General features: G+C 42.5%; 1 protein-coding gene across 2 annotated transcripts in view; it reads left to right on the top strand.

Annotated features, from left to right (window-relative positions):
* tws (protein phosphatase 2 regulatory subunit tws) overlaps window positions 1-20,138 on the top strand; it is a 533,883-nt gene extending 513,745 nt beyond the window's left edge. For both annotated transcript variants that reach the window (XM_090373490.1, XM_090373489.1), the window contains one exon: window positions 19,902-20,138. The gene's annotated coding sequence lies outside the window, so the exon portion shown is untranslated. The remainder of the gene's footprint in view (window positions 1-19,901) is intronic.
* The last annotated feature ends 856 nt before the right edge of the window (window positions 20,139-20,994 follow it).

Genomic DNA, 20,994 nt, shown 5'->3' with positions numbered 1-20,994 from the left:
CAAAGGCAAATACAATCTCACTGTAGTACCACGCAAATCCATGTTATTTGTTTTCTGGCTCAGTCCACATAGGAATGTGGAAGCTTTACATGAATTCATTAGAAACAAAATCGGAGTGGTAGCTGAAGTTCATGCACTTGACATCTAAACTGAACGTGAACTAAACATCCCACCTACGCTTCTTTCCTGGTGACCTGCAATACATTAGACGAAAGTAATCTACTGGATTCCCTATATTGGCCTCTGGGATTAATAATCAGACCATTTGAAATCTACAACAAGAGTACAAACATTATGGAGAAGAATGATAGTTAGCAATCATGGTGCATAAACAACTCTTGTTCTCTTCTTTTCCAGGCCTCTACTGTTTCTGTCCATACAGGGACAGGTGATGATGGCTATCAGCAATCTCTTCATATATATTATCAGAACTGTAGGAGTCTAGTGGACAAAATTGACAAATTTAGAATCTTGCTTTGCTCTCTGAGTTTGATGTATATATCTTCACAGAAACATGGCTACACGATGGGAGTTTGGATTTGGAAGTGGCAGCAGTGGGCTATACTGTCCTCGGAAGAAACAGGGGATCTAGGTGAGGTGGTGTCACAATTATTATCTCAAACCAATTTCAGTTACAATGCACAGGACTTTCCACAATATCGAAGGAATCTTTTGTCAGTTGAAGGTTCATAACAAAACTGTTCTCTCTGCAGCTATCTACCTTTTGCCCCCAGTCAATCTTCTTCTTATGGAGAGGCTGTCGCAAGCGCTCTGCGAGTTTGAAACGTTTTTTTTTTTTTCATCATTCAGATGAGGTTTACTTGTTTGGAGACTTCAATACTCAGCACTCTCCACCAGGTATTGAAGAATCATCTGCTACAACTAGGCTGCTATATGACACCAGGTCTGAACTGGGCCTCAAGCAGTATAACAATACTTGTATTAGAGGCAAAGCGATGCTGGATCTCATTTTTGCATCCAAGCAGATCCTTATTTTAGAAGCAGTTTCATTTCTGCCGTCTGATCACAAGGCTTTAAGCTAAGATGTCAAATTAACATATCTACAGAAGAGTAGATGCACTACTCTTGTCCCAGCCAAGCTGAACTTTAGGAGAGCAGACTGGCAATTATTAGGGCGTGAACTTGATTGCATTGATCGGTTCTCCTTCCCACGGATTAATGATCTTGATGCAGTCACCGGCACCTCCGTAGCCAGGTGGGCAAGAGCAGCAGTCCATAGCCTACGTGTCTTGATTAGCCCGGGGTTCGAGCCTGTGACCACCAAATTCGGAGGATGCCGAAAGGTCAGGGATTGACCACTGCATATCCCCGGAGCAATATGGCCTTAGTTGCTAATGCTCTTAAAAACCAAATAACAAACAAACAAACAAACCCTTAATACCATACTGCTCCAATTTGTACAGTAATCTTCCATGCGCAACACTTTCAAAAGCTTTCCTGAAATCCAAGGTATACAATATCAAAATTATATTTTGCATCTAGTTCCTTTGGATTTTCCCTTAACAAACCCATGCTGTGTCTTAATTATTGCTGCAGTCTTGATATTCTTGCCTAGATATCCTGCAATGCATCTTTCACCAGTGACTGCATTATTTTACCCCGAACAGAAATTAAACTAACTGTTCTGTAATTACTCATGTCATCCTTAGATCCCTCTTGTGAATTGGGGATACATTTGAACATCTCCATTCGGTGGGAACTTCCTGCAACTCCCAGGATGCTTTCATAATTATGGCTTAGGGTTTCCTTAGTTCCTTTGCCACCTCCTTTAATACAACTGGATAGATCCAATCCACCCCAGATGCCTTTCTTACATTTAACTTTAACAATTTCACCTCCACTTTGCTCTCAGTTAATCAAAATCATTAAGCACCCTGTTACACTGAGATAAACTTCTGTCATTTTCCTCACTTAATAACTCCTCATGTGAATGTAGATGCAAAATACTCATTCAGATTATCAGCTATCTGAGCAGGATCATCAACAGTCGAACCATGAATATCAAGTTGACCAATATGGTTAAACCCCTTCCTTGTAGAGTTTATATAAATAAAGTAAAGAAGTCCTTGCTGTTTTTCTTGGCATCGTTTGCCAAAGATTTCTCATAATCTGCCTTCGCTTGCCTAATCTCCTTTGTGACTTGGTTACAGACTAGTTTATATCTGCCATAGTTATCTATGTGTCCCTTGATAATTTATATACATCCCATGCATTTTTATTCTCTGCCATGAGTCTCATTAGTTCATCTGACATCCATTTAGGCCTAAAACTTGAACAATATTTCGTAATCGGTATGAAAAGCCACCCCAGCACCCCCAATTAATTCCTTCAATGCATCCAGTTAGAATTTGCTCTTGGTAACATCATCAGTTTGTCCCACTGTAAGAATTTAAAAACTGTCTGAGACCACTGTAGTCAGCTTTGTTGAAGCAAAAACCTTTCCCTTTACCCCTGATGGTAATTATATCCTTAAGTAAATCCCACATTAGTACACTGTGATCACTGCCACCTAGTGGTTCCTTTATCTGCAAATTCTTAATGAACAAATAATCACTGCTGATAACCAGATCAAGAGTATTACCCTCTCTGGTTACCTCATGAACATGCTGCAGAAAAAATCATCCAATAAAGCCACAAAAGTCTTGCTAGTGTGTGAGTGACCAACCCACAGGTTCCAGTCAATATCTGGGAAGGTGAAATCCCTCCCCCCCATTATAACAAAATCTGATTTACTGGCTCAGTCTATTTCTCTGTAGAATTGTTCATTGTACTCATTAGAGTCATTAGGCCTATAACACACTCCTACCATCATTTTTGCTTTCCCAGTGCTTATGTCACACCAAACTGGCTCAACATTGCACTGTCCATCTATGTCAACTGGATGCAATTCCTTAGATTTTGTTTTTCTTAATTAACAGCATAACTCCTCCTCCCTTTCTGTGCACATTGTACTCTCCAAATTCCAATTCTGCATCCCTAATATCTGTGTGACACCACTTGTCTCCGATATCCCAACAGTATCCGCCTTTGATGTCTTGACCAGTGTTTCACATTCATCAAATTTATTTACTATACTTCTAGCAATGGTGTACATGCACCTTTTCTTATTCTTAGTTACCCTAACTCAGCCTATATATTTATTTGTTTCATGATAACTGCCATCAGTCCTTGAAATGCCCAGCTTCCTGCCCTCCAGGCAGCTGCTCATTCTAATAGAAGTGCAAGAATCGCTTTCACCTCTGCCTGCGACTACTTTTAACGTTTTAGTCTGTGAACCCCCCCCCAAGCTAGCAGTTTTTCGACCCACCTATCACTGCCTCGATAGCATTGGCAAATATTCTTACACTCCTATTTAAGCGTATCCCATCCCTGTAAAAGCAGTCTCTCCTGTTAACAGGCACAGACCATGCTGAGAAAAATTCTATCCCGTGAGCCTTGCAGAATCTCTCCAGGGCCAAATTGATTGACAAGGCTCTCCTCCTGTACTCCCTCCTATTGTCTCTTGGCAGAATTGCAGACAGTTTAAAATTTAACCCTGACTCGCGACTTTTTATCAACATTGGCTTATTCTTGTTGAGTCAGTCTGCAGATCTACCACGCTTAATGTCATTAGTGTGAACTTGTACAACAATATCACCCTTTGTGCCCTTAAAAGATGATATCTGCTCTACAGCGTCATCAACCTATTCTTCTGACAAACATACCCTGGTCCTATTCCACCCATCCTTTTTACACATTATATTACCCGTCTCCCTGCAATGGAGTCAATGATAATAACTATCTCCTGAGGGGACCAGCGCATTCTGCCTTGGAGATTTCTGCTGTGTAGGCTGATGCACAAGAGGAAGCTCGAGTGTTTAGTTGGGCAGCTGAGAGCTTAATGGGTCCCCCACTTTAATACCTTCAAGGGCATCTACCCTACACCTCAAGCTCTCATAGACACCCATCTCAATGCTGAGTTGGTGCCTAATTTCTAGACGCTCTCTGCACATAGCACAAACAAAGACAGTGTCCTTCGCTAGATCATGTTCTGTTCCACAGAGATCGGCGGCCCCGAGTGCCAAGCGGTAGTGACAAGCGATTTTCTTCCAGTGATTATAGAGTGATCTCCAAAGTGATATAGTTTCTTTATTTTCCAGTGCGGCTGTTGTTTTATTTACTTGAAGTGGTTCTGCACTTTAAAAGTCAAAAGTAAGAACCCAGAAAGGCAATCCACCTTTCTTTTAGTATTCTTTATATATATCACTAACCAAATTCATTAACTTAAACAACCGCTTGGTCACTGGTGGCACCGCTCCTGCCTCCACGTGGCGGGGCCGGTAACCTGGGGAAAAAACCAACCCTCGGGGTTAAAAGGAGCAAAGATGGAAATAAGTGAATTTCCACGTTTAGAGCCGAAGTGCTCTCAACATGAACACGACAGTGACACCGACAATGACTTCTCTCTTTCAAAGAGACTTAAAAAGGACACTAGGAAACAGGAATCTCCAGCTTTCCTCATAATACACTCTTTGTCATCCCAACCTGTAAGCAAGCTCTCGCCTTTCATCATCCAGAGATGCCTAGAAAACTCAGCAGGTTCACCAAAAATGGTTAAACGTCTCCAATCAGGAGATCTACTAGTAGAGACATCTTACTCAAGACATTCTGAATTACTACTTACTTCTTTAAGCGGAATACGATTTCAGGTTACCCCACACAACACACTAAATTCTTCAAGGGAGTGATCTCTGAATGGGATCTATTATACGTTTCTGAGGAAGAAATTGTCCAGGAGCTAAACGATCAAAATGTGTCTCATGCAAAATGTATCATGATCAGAAAAGACGGCAACTTAACTCCCACGTGAAACATAATCTTGACTTTCAGTACTCCAAATCTACCGGGATCTGTCAAAGCAGGTTACTTGAATTGCCGCATTAGGCCATATATCCCAAATCCGCTCAGATGCTTTAAATGTCAAAAGTTCGCCCATTCTCAGACAGCATGCCGTGGAGAAGCTATATGTCCAAACTGCAGCTGCAAGAATTACACACAAGCAGAATGCAAAGCTCCAACACCACAGTGTCCTAATTGTAGTGGCAAACGTCCAGCCTACTCCAAAGACTGTGAACTATCGAAGATAGGGAAAAAAATACAAAAATATAAAATTGAAAATAAATTCTCTTACCAAGAAGCGAAAAAACAGATCAACTTAAGTATGCCAAAACGCACTTATGCTTCTACCACTCTCAGACACGAATCAGTGGCATGTCAGACTGAAGTATCCATCTCTCCAAAAATATGAATATCAGACTGGGCACGATCAGTACTCTTGATCCAGCATCCATCTAAACCAAATTCAATAGACCAAAGCAATAACACGCCACTCACAATTCTAACCCAGAGACTACCGCATCGTCAGGAAGCAGAAAATTTGAAAAGGTCGTATTCTGCTGAGACGAAAGTATGATGTCTAACAAGCATGGATACAGATGATTCTGTCGGTCAAGAAGAACTGCTTGAAATACAAATAGAAGATGATATGAACGATAGCAATGAATCGGCACGTCCCAATTTTGCCCGAAAAGAAAAACCAAAACCGGACTGTCATAAACAATCGACTTATAAAAAGCAGTCAGATACATCTTCCACGAACAAAACCACATAATGGAACACATCATTCAATGGAATTGTAGAGGTTTTTGCAGCAACATCAATGATATCAATGAACTAATTCACTGCTTCAATCCTGTAGCTATGTGCCTACAGGAAACCAACTTGACACCCCAAGTTTCCACTACAGTCAAAAATTACACTATCTACAGACAAGATAGATCTGACACTAATAGTGCTCATGGAGGAGTAGCTATCCTGTTGGACTCAAGAGTTCCTTCCAGATGCATTCCATTGCAAACCTCTTTAGAAGCTGTTGCCACGCGCATAGTAATTGGAATCACCGTTACATTGGTCTCAATTTATCTTCCACCTAATCGTCCCTATTCTATTCAGGAAATCAAAGATCTTGTGTTGCAACTTCCAGTTCCCTTCTGTCTTCTAGGTGACTTTAATGGTCACCACCCATTATGGGGCTCTTCCAGCTTAGACAGGCGTAGAAAGCTTGTTGAAACGTTAATAGATAGACAGGATTTAACATTGTTGAATACTGGCTCTCCTACCTATGTTAATTTTCCTACCGGATCAACCTCCGCAATAGACCTTTCCATTTGCTCTCCAGTGCTCTATCCAAGTATCCAGTGAGTAACTCTTAACGACCCTCACAACAGCGATCATTTCCCAATAATATGCAAAGTTCAAACTTCCTCTTCATTACCAACAGACAATCCAGTAAAATGGAAATTTCCAAAGGCTGACTGGATAAAATATAGCACGCTTGTCTCGTTCGACAACCATATCATACAGTGCTCTTCTCTCAACCATGTTACTGAACATATAACAAACCAAATTCTAACAGCTGCAAACACTGCAATTCCACAATACCAAGTCAGGAAAAGACGAAAATTAAATTATTGGTGGAACGAAGAGTGCAACAATGCAAAAAAAGAGACAAATAAAGCTTGGAATCAATTCCACAAACATCCAACCACTTCCAATCTTATTAGTTATAAGCGACTTAGAGCAAGAGCCCGTTATATCAGACGGAAAGCAAAAAAAGAATCTTGGATTAAATTCGCTTCCTCGGTTAATAAAAATACACACATCAGACTGATTTCGAATAAGATAAAATTGTTAAATGGCAAAATTCCTCCATCTACTCCACTAATTAACTGGAATGGACAGGAACTCTCTACTCTTGCAGAAATCGCAAATGCACTAGGATCTGTATTTTCTCACTTGTCCTCCTCAACTTCTTATGACCAATCATTTGAAAAAATTAAAGGTGTAACTGAAAAATCCAAACTGAATTTCACTGACAAATGTGCACTAACATAAAATCAACCATTCACCATGGTTGAACTTCAGCATGCTCTTACCAACACAAGGATCTGCGCCGCCGGCCCTGATGGGATATTTTATATAATGCTCAAAAATTTAAATCCAAAGTCACTGTCATCACTGCTGTTCTTCCTCAATCGAATATTCACTGAACATACATACCCAAGCTCCTGGCATCATTCCTACGTTCTGGCTATCCCTAAACCTGGTAAAGACTATTGTGTTCCTCAAAACTACAGACCAATTTCACTTACCAGCTGTCTGAGCAAAACCCTCGAAAAAATGATTCACCGCTGTCTGACTTGGTCTATCTTGAGTCCCAAAACCTAATCAATAAGAATCAATTTGGTTTCAGAAAATATCGATCATCCTTGGACCTTATGATTAAAGCCGAAGCAAACATCAGAAATGCATTCATCAAAAAGGAGCATCTCGTTATGGTCTGTCTGGATATTGAGAAAGCCTTTGACACCACATGGCATTTCGGCATTTTAAAGGATCTACATTCTCTTGGCCTGAGACGAAATTTGCCATATTTCATCCAAAATTTCTTAGAACAAAGATCCTTTCAAGTTCGTTGCCGAGGAACTCTCTCTAAAACTTTGTTCCAGAAGGAGGAGTCCCTCAAGGGTCCGTTCTCAGCACCACTCTATTTGCAATTAGAATTAATCACTTAACTGAACTTATTCCGAAAACAGTGGATTCATATCTTTATGCCGATGATCTCACAATCTCCTGCCACTCTCAAAACATGAACTACATTGAGAGACAATTGCAGATATCAATAAATCAGATCCAGATTTGGATGACACAAAACGGTTACAGACTATCCAGCCAGAAATCTACTGCCATTCATTTCTGTACCATACGTAAAATGCATCCTGATCCTGAATTCCAATTAGATAACCATCTTATTCCAATAGCAAATAGTATTCGTCTACTTGGCTTAATTTTTGACAGTAAGTTAAACTATCAAAAACACATTGAACATCTCCAGACAGCTTGCCAAAAAAAAATGAACATACTCAGAGCCTTATCAGCAACAACCTGGGGAGCAGATCGTTACACCTTGCTTCACTTATATAGATCAATAATTAGATCTCGTCTGGACTATGGTGCACCTGTCTTCGATTCTGCTAGGGAAAGTGCCTTATCTCGTCTCAACCCTATTTAACATTCAGCTCTAAGCATAGCTCTAGGTGCGTTCAGAACATCTCCAGTGCAAAGTCTCTATGTGGAAGCCTACGAAGCTCCTCTAAACATCAGAAGAAAGATGTTATTACTGAACTACCCAACCAAGATCCAAAATCAGTCGACCCATCCTAATTGGTCAATATTTAATGATCCGCCACTCACGATCTTTTATAGAAACAAACCACAAGCAACTAGGCCTGCAGGTATTAGGTTAATGGAACTAGCAGAAAACTGGAATATACAACTCAATAAAGTCCACCAAGAACCTACAGATCACGTTCCTCCATGGTCTGTCATCATGCCGTGTTGTGATAATTATTTCCACCAATGGGGAAAACACTCTTTAACGAGTACTAACATCCAGCAACTCCACATTGCACATTTACAATGTTATCCCGACTTCGCGAAAATATTATGACTATTATTTCCACCAATGGGGAAAACACTCCTTAATGGATAATAACATCCAACAGCTGCACATTGCGCATATACAATGTTATCCTGACTTCTCTAAAATATATACTGATGATGGCTCGAAGTCCGAGAGTGGAAGAACAGGTGCAGTAGCGGTATTCCACGATGCTACCATTTTTGAATCCCTTCCAACAGAATGCCCCTCAACGTGGGCACCTGTACGTGGTGAGGGGACCTCCCAGTGACACTGCTGGGTTTCCAGATTAGCATCACTGGGATCTAACGCCCATACCTTGGTTTCAGGGTTACATCTTTTGAAATCCGGCGTGTGCAGCCGTGCGCCGCGACCCGTGGAAGCGGAAAGGGGGATCCTGGTGGTTGAGGGGCCCAGCTTCAATACACCACTTTGGCCCCTGCTTCGACGAGACGGGTGGTCCCGGACCGGCTCGACTGGGATCAATCGGCGGGTGGTATTATACTGCTAGGGTCAACTGCGTTCCAATAAGTCTCCCTCCCTATGGTCCTGGGACGGGATAAAGACTTATTGGTAACGTGGGTATGGTGCTCTAAGCGAACTCGGCGTCCCATTCGTGTACGCAGTACCTGCTAGTTCACGAGTGGGCGCCCCCTCGTAGGGCTCCTTGGTGGGTGAGGTACTTAGGCATCAGACATTTTCTCTTTACTCATATCAGTAATTTAAATCTTTCTTCTGGGGCCCCAACAAGGCCCCTACCTAATCGAAATGATGACGCAGAAAACACCTCTGCAAAAAGAGCCAGGACTGAGGATACACCATCATCAGTGACACCGCTTTTCCTCATTCTCCATTCCACCGGAGAGCAGTCCATTGGGAAGATGTCACCCTTCTTTATCCAGAAAGGATTAGAAGGGTTGGCAGGTTCACCTAAAACTGTAAAAAGACTGCGTTCTGGCGACCTTTTGGTCGAAGCTTCTACCACCAAGCAAGCGGAAAAAATCATAAAGTCTACATCCATAGGGGGAATACCTATCGTCGTAACCCCTCATAAAACTTTAAATTCTTCACGTGGTGTCATATCAGAGTGGGACCTTCTTCATGTTTCTGAAGAAGAGATCTGCTCTGAATTAAAAGAACAAGGAGTGACAGCTGTCAAAAGAATATCAATGAGAAAGGATGGGAATCTCGTCCCTACCCGAGTTCTCATCCTAACGTTTAACACCCCACGGCCTCCAAGTTCCATCAAAGCAGGCTATCTAAACTGCCCAGTGAGGATTTATATCCCAAACCCACTGCGGTGTTTTAGATGCCAAAAATATGGCCACTCACAAACATCTTGTCATGGTAACCCTGCCTGTGCTCGATGTGGTGTGAAAGACCACGAGAGCAAGGAATGTACAGCTCCAAAACCCACCTGTGTCAACTGCCAAGGTGACCACCCCGCCTACTCAAGAGCATGCCAGCGGTGGAAGGACGAAAAAGAAATCCAAAAATTGAAAACAGAGCTGAATATTTCCTACCCAGAGGCCAGAAAACGTATCCAACCAGTAAATAGCGGGAAACCTTCATATGCCCAGAAGGTTTCTGCTAAGAGCACTATCGGGACACAAACTGAGATGACTATACCACCAAGAGAGTCATTCACCCCGATTGCACGCTATTTATTGAGTTCTCAAAAGCCCACCAAAAAAACACAGTCAGTTGCCACTCCTATATCCGTACCTCCTAGTGCTCCACCACTACCAAAACCAAGTGGTAAAGAGCCTCAAGTAACAACAGAAAGAATGGATGTAGAGAACAAGGAGGTACAGGATGAATCAGTCTTGGAACTCTTTGCGGAGGAGGAAATGGACACGGGACAGCGTCTATTCTTCCCCAAAAAAGACAAATCCAAGACTGATAAAAGTAAGCCCTCAGCACCTCGGAAGCTGCCTGATGGACCCACCAAGCCAAAATAATGGCTAAATTCCTACAATGGAATTGTCGTGGATTCCGGCGAAATACAGATGACATCAAGGCTCTCCTGCAAAAGCACGAGCCAGTTTGCTTTTGCTTGCAGGAGACTTATTTAAAGGCAAATGATGATCCCACCATGCATAACATCACAATCTTTCGTAAGGATAGAATTGCGGATGGTCCTGCCCATGGAGGAGTGGCTATCCTTGTGAATAATCAGACCGCAGTTCAGCCCTTGCTAATTACAACCAGCATAGAGGCTGTTGCAATTCGCCTTACAGTGGGATTCCTATTAACGGTCTGCTCTATTTATTTGCCACCTGGGACTGACATCTCCCAGGAAGACCTTGATGATCTTGTAACGCAGTTGCCTCCCCCTTTCTTACTTCTTGGGGATTTTAATGGACATAACACCCTGTGGGGTAGTGTTAACATCAACGGAAGGGGACGAGTCATAGAGCGTATGCTCAATGACAATGACCTTTCCCTTCTGAATACTGGAAAAAACACCTTCTTCCACATGCCTACCCGTACTTTTTCTGCCATTGATCTCTCTATCTGCTCCCCTTCTCTACTCCCTTCACTCACTTGGGAAGTGGAGGAGAATCCATACGGAAGCGATCACTTCCCTGTGATAACCTTGTTACACAGTGGGAGACCATGTCTTCCTTTCAGGTTACCACGGTGGAAGATTGATCAGGCTGACTGGTTTGCCTTCCAAAATCAGGCAAATTTTGATCTCAGTACCGTCAGCCAAGAGCCTATCAATGAAGCAGTAACGTACATCACTGAAGCTATCGTCCAAGCAGCTGCGAATGCAGTTCCAAAAACATCTGCCCGGTTTCCACCATTTCCCAAACCTTGGTGGAATTCCCAATGCACAACAGCAAAAAGGGCCCAAAACAAAGCGTGGGGGTTATTCCGCCGATATCCTACCACAACGAACCTTATGGCCTTTAAACGCGCACGAGCTAAAGCACGCTATACCCGCCGTCAGAGTCAAAAGGAATCGTGGATCCGTTTTACATCATCTATTAACCAGTCTACCAACTCCAAGATAGTCTGGGATAAAATCCGGAAAATGAAGGGAAAATATACATCCCACCCTTCTTCAATCCTAGATTATAATGGATGCACTATTGCAGATGCAACTGCAATAGCCAATGCTCTTGGGGAAACATTCTCTAACATCTCCGCAACATCTTCCTATTCCCCAGAGTTCCTGGTCCTGAAACATAAAATCCAAAAACAGGCACTTGACTTCAAGTCCAAGGGCCTCTATCCCTACAACGGGGAATTCACTAGAGAGGAACTGAAAAGAGCTCTCACTCTTTCCAAAGCAAGTGCCGTTGGACCAGATGGCATCCATTATGAAATGATTAAACATCTTTCATCAAAATCTATGGATTATCTGCTCCTTCTATATAACAGAATCTTTATTGAAGGGCAGTTTCCGGATTCCTGGTGCAAGGCAATCGTTCTTGCCTTTCCTAAGCCAGGAAAGGATCCAAAAATCACCACCAATTATCGTCCTATTGCTCTGACTAGCTGTCTGTGCAAAGTCCTGGAGAGAATGGTCAATTCTCGTTTAATATGGTATTTAGAATCAAATGACCTTCTCTCCAATATCCAGTGCGGCTTCCGAAGGAACCGGTCCACTCTGGACCATCTTATTAGACTGGAAACATCCATCCGGGATGCTTTCCTAAAATGCGAACACTTGGTGTCAGTGTTTTTTGACATGGAGAAAGCGTATGACACAACTTGGAGATTTGGCATCTTAAAAGATCTGCATAGCCTGGGTCTCAGGGGACGACTCCCCATTTTTATTAAAAACTTTTTGGCCAACCGATCTTTCCAAGTTCGTGTGGGATCCTCACTCTCTCGTTCCTTTAGTCAAGAGGAGGGAGTACCACAGGGATCAATTTTAAGTGTCACGCTTTTCGCCATCAAAATAAATTCCATCACAGGACAACTTCCTCCTTCCGTAAACAGTGCCCTCTATGTTGATGACTTTAGCATATTTTGTCAGTCATGCAACATGAGGGTTATTGAAAGACAACTGCAAAAATCCATTGATCGCCTCAACTCCTGGGCACTTGAAAATGGCTTCAGGTTCTCGCCGGAGAAGACCGTTTGCGTACACTTTTGTCGCAAGCGTAATCTTCATCCTGAACCTGAATTAAGGCTCGGACAAAATGCTATTCCAGTAGCAGCGGACACAAAATTCTTGGGACTCGTATTTGATCAAAAGCTGACCTTTCTGCACCACATCCGTCAACTTCGCACAAAGTGCACACGCGGGCTTAATATTCTCCGCTCGCTCTCCTCTACATCTTGGGGAGCAGACCGTTGCACGCTTCTTCGGCTTTACCGTGCACTTGTGCGATCCAAACTTGATTATGGGTCCCAGGTATATTCTTCAGCCAGAGACAGTGCCCTTCGATGGCTGGATCCTGTCCATCACCAGGCTCTTCGTATCGCTACTGGAGCATATCGCACATCTCCTGTCCAGAGTTTATACGTCGAAGCAAACGAACCACCGTTATCGCTTCGACGTAAGCAGTTGTCTTTAAACTATGCTCTAAAGTTGAAATCCCTGCCAGACCATCCTACGTGGACATCCGTTTTTGAGCCACGTTGGGAAAACTTATATAATACCCGTCAGACTGCCAACCGACCTTTTGGCATTCGTGTCCAAGAGCTACTCAGAGAGTTTAACATCATGGTAGACAAGGTTGCACAAACACCAAAAGAAACTCTTCCACCCTGGCATGCTCATACTCCATCGTGCGACTTTTCCCTTAAGAAATGGGTAAAGTCTGAGACCTCATCATCTGTCTACCAGCAGCTCTTTTCTGCACATCGAGCTGAGAACTCCGACTTCCTGCCCGTCTACACAGACGGCTCGAAGTCTGAATCGTCCGTTGGATCTGCTGTTGTGTTCCCGGACACTATAATATCTCAGCAGATTCTTCCCGAATCCAGCATATACACTGCAGAGCTGCATGCTATAGAGTTAGCCTTGGATCACATTCGAATTTCTCAATGCGAAAGGTCAATAATATACTCTGATTCTTTGAGTGTATTACAGGCTTTATTATCTTTGAGACGCAGCTGTCATCCAGTTCTCTCTCGGGTTCAGCAGAAGATATATTCTCTTCATAAATATAAATTTGATATTCGCTTCTGCTGGATTCCTAGCCATATTGGGATAAAGGGAAATGATTTGGCTGACACTGCAGCCAAATCAGCAGCTCCCACTAACAATCGTTGCCTGTCAGTCCCCTATACAGACTACAGGCAAATAATACGAGAAAATATATATTCCCAATGGCAAGAACTATGGCATAGAGAGAGAACAAATAAATTATACCAAATAAAGCCTCTAATACAAACATGGCAGTCCAGTCTGCGCAGGAATCGGAGCGAGGAAGTTGTTCTTGCCCGACTCCGCATAGGACACAGTCATCTGACACATTCGTTTCTGCTGAGGGCGGATGATCCTCCTATGTGCGAGCAATGCGACACCATTTTATCCGTTAAACATATTTTATATGACTGTCCCAGTTTTAGTAATGCTCGTTTTATCGCTTTTAACCATCTGACTGAGCCTTATACACTCAGTCAGATTTTATCCGACAATGACCACGTGTCTGCTATTTTTAGTTTCCTGAAATCAGTAAACCTTTTTAACCATATTTAAAAAATCTTTTTATTTTTACCTTGTTTACTGCTATTCGTCTTTTAAAATATATACGTGGCTTTTATACCCTGACTTAGTGACCTAATTCATTAGGTCACTGAAAGATTTTTATCACTTTCATGACAAGGTTTTGGCGCATTATAGCCTTAGTTGCTGATGCGCCAATAAAACTAAACCAAACCAAACCAAAAATCCAACAGAATGCAGTAGTTACACCACTGAATTATATTCATAAAGCTTGCTCTGGAAATCAATTTCCATCTCAATCAAAAAGAGCATAATCTACACAGACTCGCAAAGTGCCCTATCAGCAATGCAGATTTCCCCACCTACTCATCCATTACTACAGCTCATCAGATCAGATTTGATTCGTCTCAGAGATCATCGGCAAACGGTTGTCTTCTGCTGGATCCCAGGCCATACTGGAATATTAGGAAATGAAATTGCAGTTGATTCTGCCAAGCATCCATCCAGCACATCCCCAATGAATTTTCTGGTTCTGTTCAGTGATTACAAAATGCATATATGAAATATATGTAAGGAACTATGGACACTATATTGGCAAACGCATATTCATATCAAACTCCTTGAAATTAAACCTGTGCAGCAATTATGGGCCTCCAATTTCTGCACAGACAAGAAGAGGTTGTCCTTGGCCAGAGCCCAAATAGGCCACAATAATTTGACCCATCTATTCCTGTTATAAGATAATGACCCTCCACAATGTTCACATTGCCACAGGCCACTCACTATAAAAGAGATACTCCTGGAATGCACCTTGTATAACAATTCCCATCTAATTTCATTCACTTCCCTCTCAAACTTACAGGAATTGTCGCTTAGTTATATCATAGGCAAAAATTCAAACCTTACAGAATTTTTCTTCTTTCTGAAACGAATAAGTTTATATATAACAGTTTCTAACTGCTTCCATAGAAGCCAATAAAATTAGTATTAACTACTATGATAGATGCATTATGGCCTAAGTAGTCTTTGCACCAGAAAAATCCAAGCACAGCAACAACCACTGGTTGATGGAGCTTGAAGTTTCAGATCGTCATAGATCTGAAACAATCGTACGAGTGATGTTTCGCATGCCACATGTTGAACGATAACATTGTTGAACAATAACAAAGATGCTAATTGGTTTGAGAAGAATCGAACGAGTGATGTTCCGTGCATCACTTGTCTGAAAATTTCCAACCATTTATCGTTCCAGCTATAGCGAGTGATGTTCCGCATGCCACATGTTGAACGATAACAAAGATGTTAATTGGTTTGAAAAGAATCGAACGAGTGATGTTCCGTGCATCACTTGTCTGAAAATTTCCACCCATTTATTGTTCCAGCTATATCAGAAAGCCATTGGTGTCTGCAAATATTATCGGTCCTTATAATAAAAGATCGTATGGATGGTATAAAGTAAAAAGTGTAAAGTGTATTCGTGTCTAGCGGCACCGGAGGTTTCCCCCAACTCCGCGTTGCTTTCATTGTAGGTGTAACAGTTCACTGTTTCACTGTAAAGGCCAGAGATTTAAAAGTGTTTGGATTTTTTAAGTTTAGTGTTGTGTATCGTTGTTCTTCTGGCCATTTAGCCGCTAGACCCCTGCTGGGGCCCAACGTTGTCCACACTTAGCCTCGTGGACGCAGACCAGGTACCCAGTAGTTGATATTTTACTCTGGCAGGCCCTGCCACCTAGTTTCCTGAGATTTCAGTGGCTAGGGCCTTAAAAAAAAAAAAAAAAAAATTAAATAAAAAAATAAAATAATCGCTGAAAAAGGTTTAAGCCGAAAGAGTTTTGCGTGCGCGGTTTCAATTTGGACATATTTTAATTTTTTAACATTGTGTGGGACGTTCGCTGGTGTATAGACAGAGTAGGGGAGGGAGACTAAAGACTGGGGGGAAAAGCCAGAAGTATGGGGACAATAGAGTAGGTGTCCCCAAAAGCAGTGGGGCAGGCCCATGCCCCACCAGAGGTAGAGAAGCGGGAAGTGGCAGGGGGGAAACAGGAAACCGTCTCCCCCCCTGCCTGGGGATTGGGAATTAAAGGTGAATAATATGGCGTAATGCAAGTAGTGAATAATATGGCGTAATGCAAGTAGTTCCTGCATTTATGTCCAGTCCGGGCTTTTTGTTACTTGGTTTGTTTGCATGTACTCATCTTCGTCGGTTAGTTCCTATGGCTGTGTCTGACCAGGTTCCTTGTCACTTTGCTATTTTCTTGATCTTTGTAGGGTCCTGTTGGGTCCTTTGATCCATTTATGGCCTCACTTTGGTCGGGGTTGTCTTCTTCCGCGCTCATTTTGATTTCCTCTAACTCTTTGCAGTCTTGTTGGGTGGTCGATTTTCTTCGAGCATGTAATTTACTTTCATTCATTGTTGATGGCAATTTCCGTTCTTCTTCGGTCGAAGACTTCTCGTGCAAATTGGCTGAAAGCCGCGTAGTCGTCTTCTGTGTCCAAGAGATGGTGTTCTTTATTTTTTGGTATGTACTGTATTTTAGTTATTAGCAGGCTTCTGTGTTCCTCATAGCACTTACAGTCGTGCATTATATGATGCCATGTTTCAGGCTCACCACAGGTGCAAGTTAGCTCCTCCGTTATACCCAGCATGTTCAATTTTGCCTTGAATGGGCCATGGCCCGTTAGTAAGTACGTTGCATTTAACCCCGGGTTAAACCACGGGGGGGGGGGCTTTTGGATACGTCTTGGCAACCAGTGGTATGAATCTCTTCGTCACTTCGCCTTTATTTGATGCTGTCCATCTGTCCTGCCACAGCTGTAGCAGGTGAGCCACGATTCTATGCTTTTCTGCTTTGTGGTTGTTGTTTGGTTCTAGGGTGAGTCCATAGATGTTAGTGGGTGTTCCCTTAGACAGGTGGTACATGAGCCCGCAGCGAGTCACCTCCAGGTCCAGTGGGAGGACTCCTGTCAAGACCTGGAGGGCGTGCGTGCTCACTGTTCTGCATGCACGGGAGATGATGAGCATAATGCTACGCTGGATTGTGTCCAGGTGTCTTCTATTTACTACTGTTCCTGCTTTTTTGTACCATATCGGGGATCCGTAGGTAATGGCTGGGATGAAAATTGCTTTGTAATACAGGGACAGGGTTTTTCTGTTTAATCCCCAGTCCCTGCGTGAGACTCTTGCTATTAATGCTGCGTAATTCCTTAGTTTTTCTTTCAGGTGGATGATGTGAGGGGTGAAGGATAAATTACTGTCGATTGTAATTCCTAAGTATCGTATTTATTTTGCAAGTTTGATGGTTGCTCCTGCTATCTTTATTTGCGGTGGTCTGTGGATGTCAAGCACTCCTTTCAGTAGAACAGAGTTCGTCTTCGTGGGTGAGATCAACATGTGTAGCTTTGCCCAATCCTGTAACACCTGTATTGCCTGGTTTGCATGAGTCTCCAAGCCCGATCTGGAGTCCGCCTCCACCATCAGGACCAAATCGTCAGCAAAGGCCTGGCAGCTCACTTCACCCAAGTCCTGAGCCAGGAAGTCGTCAAAGACAAAGTTCCACATGAGTGGCCCCAAGACCGAGCCCTGGGGGCAGCCCCTGCGAACCCATCGAGCCACTTTTCGAAAAGGTGTTACCACCTCAATTCTTCGGTCAGTTAGGTAATCCTTTATACACTTGTAGAGGTTTGTTGGGAGCGCTGCCTCCCGGAGCCGGCCGAGGACACTCGGCCACCACAGGGTGTCGAACGCCCCTGCGAAGTCCACTGCAATGACTAGGAAGTACTTCCTGTCGCATTGGGTTGCTTTGAATATAAGGTTTTGGACTGCTTCTATGGTTGATAATCCCGGTTTGAATCCATATGGTTTTGGTGATTCTAGGTTTGCAGCTTTGTAGTGGTTCATAATTCTTTTGTGCAACAGCCTTTCGTATAGTTTACTCAGGGTAGTCAGTAAAGCTATCGGTCGGTAGGAATCCGGTTGTTCCGGTGGCTTGTTAGGGTTCTTCAGGATGAGTTTCAGATTTGCGGTTTTCCAGGAGGTCGGAAATTTCCCCACTTGCAGGCAGCAGTTTAGAAGTTTGAGCAGGAGGCCAGGTATGTGTTCCACAGCCTTTTTGATCAGCTCCGGCTCCAGGAGGTCCGGTCCCGGGCATTTCTTATTTCGCATCTGTGCTGCAGCATTTTGTAGCTCCTCCATGGTGAAGGGCGGCTCCATTTGTTGCGATGCGTATGCCTCGTTCGCTTGGGAGATTTCTTCTTGCTTGTCACTGAGGTTGTCTGGGGGTTCTAGAATGATTGTATTTAGAATATTATTAATTGAATCATCCCATGTTTTAGTGAGGGATCCTTGAGGCGTTTTTGTTGCCGTCGTTATTTTCCCCCTGGGGAGCTTATTTGTGGTTATTTTGTATACAACCCCCCAGGGGTCCTCATTTCCGGTCGCAGAGACTAGTCGCTCCCAGGAGGCTTTCTTATTTTTCTTTATTTTTTCAGTGTAGGCATTGCGTAGCTGTTGGTATTGATGTCTTAGATAGGCTACCTCTGCGGGTGGCCAGGTTCTCCGCGCCCTCTGGTATTCTTTTCTCTTTATTTGAACTTTCTTTCGTAGTCTTTGTAACTCCGGGGTCCACCACGGCACGGCATGGCTCCTACGGAGGGTGTCTTCCTTTTCATCGCCATTTCCGCTGCAGTGGTTATAATGTGGGTGACTTTCTCCTGCATCCTGTCTACGTTTTCCATCCTGTCACTCTCCCATCCGGTCACTTCCTCTTGTGCTTTGCGGATCAATTGTTCTCGAAAGAGCTCCCAGTTTGCCTTTTTGATGGCGAACCTGCTCGCCATATTTGCCATTTGTTGGTCTTGGCATCGTTCTCTTGATATTAAAGGTGATTGTGCGGTGATCCGATGTGGTCCAGGCATTTTGCACAGTCCAATCGGTCACGTGAGCTGCTATGTTTCTTGTGGTTAGCGTGATGTCTATGGTTGATTCCCATAAGGTGTTGCAGTATGTCGGTAGATTGAAGGGTTATTTGTTATTTGTTATTTTGGTTTTTAGGAGCATTAGCAACTAAGGCCATATTGCTCCGGGATATGCGGTGGTCATTTCGTGACCTTTCCGCATCCTCCGTATTTGGTGGTGACGGGCTCGAACCCCGGTCTAATCAAGAAGCGTGTGCTACGCACTGCTGCTCCTTCCCACCTGGCTACGGAGGCGCCTAGATTGAAGGGTTGATTCTTTACAGTGAAGATAGAATTTGCTAGGAACTCCTCAAGCCTCTGTCCATTCCTGGTACCTCGTCGGTCTGGTGTAGTGCTGTGCCAGACAGGGGAGCGGCAGTTTACATATGGATGGTATATCGGTTCCTGAGAATATCGGATGTTGATGTCATCGTAAGTCGAGGCCCCTACTGTATATATATGGTCAGTTGATCTGTGTTCCATGCCAACTTTTGGTTAATTTATGGCCTGGGAAATAATTGGGAACATCTTGCATCTCACTTTTTTTTATGTATTTTTAATAAAAGTGTTATATATTAAGTGATACTCAGTGGTAAAATTGCATCAACAGTGTAAAAGCAATATGTTATGAAATAAAAGATGTTTGTATTAGTTCATGTGGATGCTAGTATTAGATACTGTATTTCATGCTGAATTTAGTTCTGATTGCATTTTGAAATCTTTTTTTTTTTTTTTTTCCTCTCTCTCTCCCTTTTTTTTTTTTTTTTTTTTTTTTAGTTACTTGGAAAGTAAGCTAAGTGGCACAAGAGTGGCAGTCTTCAGATATCCTACTGGGGAGAAATGCATTCTCTCGCTGCCAAACAGCTACCCTATCTGGGTAAGTGGAGCAATTCCTGATAACATGCGGTCAGTGACTGTAGGTTGAATCAAACACAGCTTAAATGCCCCTGAGGAGTCGTGCATACCAAAGAAAGTGTGTGAACATCCCACCATGAATGCAATTGGTTTTTTTTTTTTTTTTTTTTTTTTTTGCTTTATATACAGGCCCCTTGTTCTTGTGCCTTCAACACTGATTTAGACATTATACATAATGGGATTTAAAAAAAATAATAAAAAAAAGAACTTTTCTTGTTAAGCATTTCATAATGCAGTATCCAAAATTGGAGTTCATGTGAAAGTGGTGGGGTAGGGGGGGGGTTCATACTTTAATATGCCTGTGGTCTTTCTGAGAATTCTGATGTTTTGCACTCTCCTTTTTTGATATATAAGGAAGGAAGAATTCTAAAATAATAGGTTATAATGATATTTTGGAAAGATTGTTGAGTGAACATGAGGTGGAATGGTGGTAGGTGCTTAGTTTGGCAAGAAAACTAAGGTTGTGTAAATGTATATAAAGTGTTGGCTTTTAGCAAGGTCACAGTTTAAATGCACAAAGTTCTGGTATTACCAGTTAGGGGCCACTAAAGTGCTAGAGGATATGACCAGGAAGATGCACATCTTTTGTCATCTTTGCTATGAGATTTCAACAACCAGCATTTTGTCTTCCATTGAGTTTGATAATTTAGATTATATATATATATTTTTTTTTTAATCACATGATTTTCTAATAACATAGAGCACAGCATACACATACAAAAACAGATGGGAGAATAGGTATTTTATTTTCCAAATTTTTAGCTTTAAGGTCAGCATTATTTCAGAATCAATCAAATCAAGAAAACAGCATGTGAGGACTTCTGTTTTGGAGTATTTTGATCAACTTATTTTGCCTTCTGACAAGGGAAAAATAAATTGAAATAATTTGGCTCATGTTATGAAAAAAATATGTATTTTATGCTTAAGAAACTGATGTTGTTAGTGCCAAATATTT

The sequence above is a fragment of the Mastigoproctus giganteus genome, chromosome 5, assembly GCF_048544385.1.
Source record: "Mastigoproctus giganteus isolate SK-2022 chromosome 5, ASM4854438v1, whole genome shotgun sequence".
In the NCBI taxonomy this organism is placed as follows: domain Eukaryota; kingdom Metazoa; phylum Arthropoda; class Arachnida; order Uropygi; family Thelyphonidae; genus Mastigoproctus; species Mastigoproctus giganteus.
This window is presented reverse-complemented; position numbering and strand designations above follow the sequence as displayed.